Source organism: Trachemys scripta, chromosome 5, assembly GCF_013100865.1.
Source record: "Trachemys scripta elegans isolate TJP31775 chromosome 5, CAS_Tse_1.0, whole genome shotgun sequence".
NCBI lineage: Eukaryota > Metazoa > Chordata > Testudines > Emydidae > Trachemys > Trachemys scripta.
Genome location: NC_048302.1, coordinates 115,361,453 through 115,368,729, shown reverse-complemented (window position 1 = coordinate 115,368,729; position 7,277 = coordinate 115,361,453).

The following is a 7,277-nucleotide window of genomic DNA, read 5'->3' as shown; positions in this document are numbered from 1 at the left end:
AGTGGTGTGGGCTTCTCAGCTAACCTGTCTGCTGTCAGTAGTCTCTGAATTTGAGCAGTCCTTCTGTTCACCACTCCTTCCTGTGGCAGGTTTTCCTCTCCCCCTCCAGGCAGAGCAAGACTTGCAGAGGCACCTCTTTAGTGCTGAACAGGCCCAGAAAAGTTTGTTAGTTTCCTTTCCACTAGAGTGAGGGTGTTTCCCTTCACACCAAGAGTTATTAAAGTTAACATCAGTGGGCCAGAGATCTCCTTAGTCAACTCTTTTAAGACTCTTTTGTGCAAGTTGTCTGGGCCTGCTGATTTAAAAATATTTATCCTTAGATGATATTGAACCTCCTCCTTAGTTACTAATGGACTGTGAAGTACTTCATTTGAGAGGATTACATTTTCCTTCTTTCCAAATACAGAACAGAAATATTTATTGAACCTTTATGCCTTTTCTGCATCATTATTAACAATTTTATCATCTCCACCTACCAATTGGTCTATATTACTGTTAGGATTTATTTTGTTCCTAATATGCTTAAATAAGTCCTTATTGTCTTTAGTCCTGCCAGCCATAGATTTTGCCCTGATATCTTTAGCTTCCCTTACGAATTTTCTACACTTCATACCATCTACTTTATATTGATTGCTATCTATTTCCCTTCCCCCCATTCGTTATATATTGCTTTTTTATTTCTAATTGCTGCTTTCACTTTGCACTGAACCAAGATGGGCTTTTAGCCAAAGTTATCCTCTTTCTTGATTGTGGAATCATTGCCATCCAATAAACTCTCCTTAATGAACTCCCAATTTTCATTCACATTTTTCTGGCTATTTTTTCCATCCCAACCAAGTTCTCCCCAGAGGCGCAACTTCCTTTCATCCCACTCCTCACCAGTGAAGAAACATATTTTATATCCAATAAATACTAAAAAAATGGATGTGTCAAATCCCTATTAAAATATCTTTTGATTTTGCCCTGCCCAACGGGCTTTTATGTATCCTAGAACATGTTAATTGCTTATTTATTTAATCACTGGGAGAAACTCAGTCAGATACAATGATGATGAACCAAGTATAAGCTTCTACACTCAATATACAGTATGTCTCATTTAATTTAGATAAGTAAATTGCCTCTGTGGCATCATTAAGTAATAATGTTATATTTGAATTGTTTTTGTTTTGATTAATAAGATGGAGAAATGCTGCAGCTACTGCTCTAGCCAGAATTTGCTTCTGTCTAATTAGGAGCATACTGGAATTTTGTAAGGGTGAAAGAGTTTTTCCCCCCACATAACAACTTCACTAAGAGCCAAACACTGCTTCTACTGATATTGTTAACTGCAGTGGCATCAGCATTTGGGCCTATGAGAACTGCAGTGGCCTCTGCATCAAAATATCTTTCACTCTACATGCTACTGTCTAAAATCCAATCTTTCCCAGCGTACCTGGATACTTGGATCAGAAACGATGGCTCAGATCATTATAAAAAAAGAGGCCACCAGTGACGTTTGGATTTGGATCTGAAATTTCCTAAAGTTAGGTAATGTTAGTAGGGGTTTGGTTCTGGCTGAAACTAATTTGACACTCTTCAATATAAAATGTACATGGCTGAGCCAACTTCCCTTATTTTAGAATGAAATAATCTATGGCTTAATTGGGGCCCATAAACAATGTCATGTCTTCAGTCATTGGTACATTTCATGCAGCTGGGCCCCATTAACCTCTTGAATTGCAAAATGTGCTACAAATTTTCTCATGTAAACCAATAAAAGTAATTGATATTAAAATGAAGACGTAATCATTTGTACGTAGTGACCTCTAGTGGAAATGAATGCTATATCCATCAACAAATGATTCATCAAAGCCTAGAGTGTTCTATCCATGGAGCTGGCTGCCAGCTTAAAAAGACATATATGCCACATGTTTTACACAATATATGCCTAGCTGTCTTTTATGGATTACTAACTCCTACCTCTCCTTTAAAAAAAGGGAAAAACCCCAAACCAGTAAGAGGAAAATAGAACTTACAAATCTGCCGGGATTTCTAAAGAATTTGGTTTAGCTTTTCCTTCATGTGCCCATGAGATATTTTGGTAACTATGGGAATTTCCAACACCCTCCAAGAACCCCAGAATGTAAAATGTTTATTTCGCCTTGTGAACCGGTGTAGCTCTGCATCAGACTCATTGGCTTCTGAGCTACTGTTGTGACACTCACACAAGAGTGCTCTAAAATGCACAGACTTACCAAATACATTTTAAAATGATTAACCCCAACAGAATAAAACTTTAGCTAAGCACAACCTCTTGTTCAGTTGCTCAGTTTCAGCCCACACTGGTCTGACTAAAGCATTTCTGTCTAGCTGCAGAGTGAAAAACTTTTCTGCTGAGGCTCCCATCTGTGCTCTTCTAAACTGCACGACACAGGCACAAGCTAACTACTCTCCTCCTCCAAGAACACAAGCTGTTTTGCTTGGCTCCAAACCCTCACTTGGTACATGCCAGCAAACTTATCCCCATATTTCTCTCTCTCTCTGTAAGGTCACATATGATCCCTGCATAGGAAGCTTAATCAGCATGTCTTAATTTTGAATACCTTTACCATAAAGGATGTTGTAAGATATTTTTAGGGTACAATTAAGATTTTTTACAATGTGAAATTGCCATATTATAAAATAAGCTTCTGACCTGACTATAAAACATAAGACAAAAAATATATTAGGTGACAGTCTACTCTCACTTATTTTATCACTGTAACTTGACTGGGGTTTTGCTAATATAGAGGAGAGCAGAATTTGGCCCATTATTTAAAACCTTAAAAACATCTGACATTTATAAAGCTCCCACCAGATGGCACCCGAAAACCTCATTCGTCTCTTCTAAAACATTCTCTACAGTTAGAGGGAGAGGGTAAAAATGCATATTATTTGCCAGGTGATACTCATGGGAAAATTTGAGTCTTTATAGAAAAGTTAAAGTAATTAGAAAAAGCAGCTTCCCCAAACCCTCATATTACAAACATCAATTCAGCTATATCACAAAGAGGGATTTGTAAGCTCTTTGGGGGGCAGATACTAACTTTTTGTTCTGTTTGTACAATGCTAGCACAATGGGTCCTGGTGTCTGACTAGTGCTCCTAGATACTAACACAATATAAAGAATAACAATACATTCTCAAGGCAGAGTTTGCATTGGTTCATCTTGGTTCATCTGTCAAAGGTACTTATATGCCTCCACTGCCTAGTATCTGAGCCCTCCCAGTCTTAAATGTATTTATCCTCACACTACCCTATTGAAGTAGAAAGGTGGTATTACCCCCATTATACAGTTGAGGGAAGTAAGGCCCAGAGGCCCAGATTTTTAAAAGTACTGAGGCACCTAACTCCCACTGATTTTAACAAGAGTTAGGCTCACTGTTCAGTGCAAAATAAATTTGATATAGATATAGAAATAGCCCTAGCCCAACCTCTGGCTCCAAACACACCCACACTTTGGATGAAGTTTGGATCTGGATCTGGGTATTAGCCTGGGATTTGGGAAACCTGGGCTCAGTTTCCTTCTCTGCAACAAATTCCCCGTGTGATCTTGGGCAAGTTGATGTTACTTTTCAAATGAAATACTCCTGCTGTCTGTCAGATCAGAGTGGTTTACGCTTGTTTATATTTAAAGAAACGATCTCTGAAGAGTAGAAGGGAGAGTACTGTTGCTGGGGTCTTCTTATATTTTCTCAGCAGTAGAGAAGCTAGCACTGGTAACATCCGCACTGTGATTGGGTTCAGGACCATAGATCTGTAGTTAATAATAGATCCCACAGGCACAGCTAAGACCTGGATATCAATACTCAGTCCTGTACTTGGGTGTGTGTGTGTGTCTTGATATCAGTACCAGAGCTGAGAGGGAGCCCTTACTAGTGCTGGTCTTTGGTACTGGGGTTGACTTGGCTTCAGATGCGCTGGAGGAGTCAAAGAGCCTGTCAGACTAGCCTGATCAGGTCTTTCCATGAGATTTAGAAGCGTCAAATGGCCCATTAATCTTTTTTCCTCGTTAGGTTTCTCCTGATCTGGTGAAGAGGATGGGTGCTGTGAATCACCCTTGCTACAGTGCTCACTTGTGCCCTGCCTTAAGAAGGTAGAGGTGGTACCAAGCTTCAATGCCAAAGCCCCAGTTAGTACAGACTTCAGTTTGTGGGACTGATGGCTTGTCAAAGGAACAGAGGTTCCCTTCTCAATACTGGCCAAGGGAGCTTTTGGGGGAGAGTCTGTACTTACTGGGGCACTGAAGGAATGGAAGTTTTTGTGCGGATAATCCCTTTTTGGAGTCCAAGGTACCGTAGGCGCCAACTCCATGGGTGCTCCACGGGAAAAAAAACAGTGGTTGCTTAGCATCCACTGGCAGCCCCACAGATCAGCTCCTCCTGCTCCCCCCCCAAGCCCTTCTGCCCATCAGTGGGTCCCGCCGATCAGCTCCTTCCCCTCCCTCCCAGCGCTTCCCACCAGCTGTGATCAGCTGTTCAGTGGCGTGCCGGAGGCTAGGGGTGGGAGGAGTGCAGGCAGGAAGAGGTGGGGGAAAGAACAGAATGGGGCAGTGTGGGGGCAGGAAGAGAAGGGGGTTTGTGGGAAGGGGTGGAATGGGGGCAGGGACTGGGGCGGAGTGGGGGTCGGGCATCTCCCGGGAACATGGCGCCTCTGCGAGGTACATGTTTCTAAATCTAATGCTCCCTCATTGATTGTTCCAACAGAACAAAGTGTTAGCAGAGTGTCTCTGGAAAGGTGGGTTCTCTTGGAGGAGGACTGATATGCTGAGCAAAGGCTTGGAATGGGGCCCTCACTCGAATAACAGAAATGGGTATGTCCAAAGGTTAAGGGGCTAAGACCACTGCCTGATGAGGAGGGCTTGAAACCTGATTTGGGCTCAGTCATTTGGCAGAAGGTACTGAGGCACTAGAATGAACCACATTATTAAAATTAAACTCTATAAAATTTGTCTCTTAAAACATTTGTTTTAAAACAAAACTTGAGTCACTGAGATCCACAATTTAAGTTTCTTTTTAATTAGAATTAATAACTGTTTAATTAGAATGAATAATTGCTTGTAGAGGGATGCTGTCTGTATCATAGATGGAGAGATGCAAATTCTTATATTTCCCCCTCACTTGAACCAACTTTCCCTCACGACATTGCAGCAAAACGATCATCTTTTAGGATAAGGGCTTAGATGAAACTCCATTTGGAGACCATAACTGACTAAAGGAGGATCATGTTAAAAGATGGGCACTGGCTGTTCCAGGGGAGGAGTGGACTTTCCCCAAAGAATGTCTGCTCCATTCAACACCTTGGCTTGTTCAGGACTTAATGTAAGCTTTGAAGTCCAAAGCCTAGTATGAGGAGGAGAGGGGAATATTACTTGAAGAAGAAAAATGGCTATTCGGTCAAGCCAACAAGTATTGAAAATCAATCCGTTTGCACAATGAAAGATGTGAAATGAATTACAATTGCTAAGCTAAATTGAAGATAACTGTAAGAAGAATATAAAGAGTTATCAAGAGATTAACTACTGAGTGATTTGATAAACATTACTAAAATATTCTTTCTTGGCTCCTAATACTATAGTATCTGAACACCTCATGCTCTTTAGTATATTTGTCCTCCTAGAACTCCTGTGAGGTAGGGAAGTGCTTATTATCTCCATTTTACAGGTGGGGAACTGTGGCACAGAGCCACCTATTCATGCACTTACATTCCATAACTATGTCATACTAAGTTTAAAGTCTTATCTCACAAACAAGCAAATCTAAAGCAAAACTGCAGTCACTTGCAGTAGGACAGGGTACTTGGCAATGTGATTGTTCATTTATTTCATACCAAAGGTTAGAACTAATGAAACGGATAGTTCTTTTTAATTTTCTAATGTAAACACAACTCTTGAAGTCCTGTGGGCTCCCTGGCCATCAAAGTGCTCATGATGGAATCCTTTACTGTGGTAACAGAATCATACATTAGACATTTCACACCTACCCTTTCTCAAGGGAACAGTGTGACTCAGGACAGACCCATTGCCACATATGACAGTCAAGCTCTTGTAACTGATGGTAGGGGACTTCACAGTGCTTTCACGAAGTCCTCCAATGTCCTAAAGTGGGAGCACAGTCTTCCTTGGCTGAGGTTCAGCCTTGCACATGTTTAAAAATGTTTGTGCTTTTCCCTTGCTAAAATGCCATTCAGAAGAGTGGGTGGGGTGCAAGAGCTACTTTCATCCCCATCCAGTAGAGACAGGTGCTGCTGGTTAGATCCCTGACCACATTGGGTAGTGCTCACACAAAAACAAATGTACATTTTTCATTTTGCTAGCCATTTAGCTAAAAAATAATTTAAAAAGTCAATATGCTCAGATAGCCCAAAGATTAGGAAAAAGGATATTTTATATAGCCACAGTAAAAGATGCACCTAAATATTAACATGGGTTTAAGAGGTCAAACTCAAATTGTGGTCTAAGTAGGTACAATTCCATTGATCTGCACCAGGTGTATCAGTGTTTTCCTAGATTCCAACAGAAAGTTTCAGATCCCGAACTGAGCTAGGTATATCTTACAACAATCTAGCTTGTTACCAGAAATGCATAGTAAAGAGAGTTATGTATTCAGATTATTTATACTGTTGCTTATACAGATTAAAGACAAAAGAGAAAAATAAGGCTAGGGTTGTGGTGTTGTTTCAATTAACCTTCAAATCTTTTTATTGCCAGAACAGAAAGTTATTTTGAGTGAGTTTTTTTTCAGTTTCTCTCTCTTCCATAAACCCCAAAGACAGCCCCCATTTTAAACACCACCCCCAACTTATTCAGGAAGCATCTATTACAATGAAGTATAGTGGTCACTTGAAACAAAGGCTGAAAAGAAAGAAACAGAAAGTTCTGTGGGTTATTCAAATGATAAGCAGCAGTGCATATTCCAGCTGGCAGCTCTGGGTCATCTTCTTTCTGCCTCTTCTTAACTGCCACGTAGTAGATGTTGCCAGCAGACCTCATTGGGACCTTATAATAGGGTTACCATACGTCCTCTTTTTCCCGGACATGTCCGGCTTTTCGGCAGTCAAACCCCCCTCCGGGGGGAATTGCTAAAAAGCGGAACATGTCCGGGAAAATGGCGGCTCTGTTTAAGAGCCCGGCTGCCTGAACGCTACCGGCTTCGGGCAGCCCCGTGCCTGGAGACCCTGCGCCGCCGGAGCCCGGGAGGGGAAGTGCCCGGCTGGGGGCGCAGGGTCTGGAGGAACGGGGCTGCCCGAAGCCGGTAGCG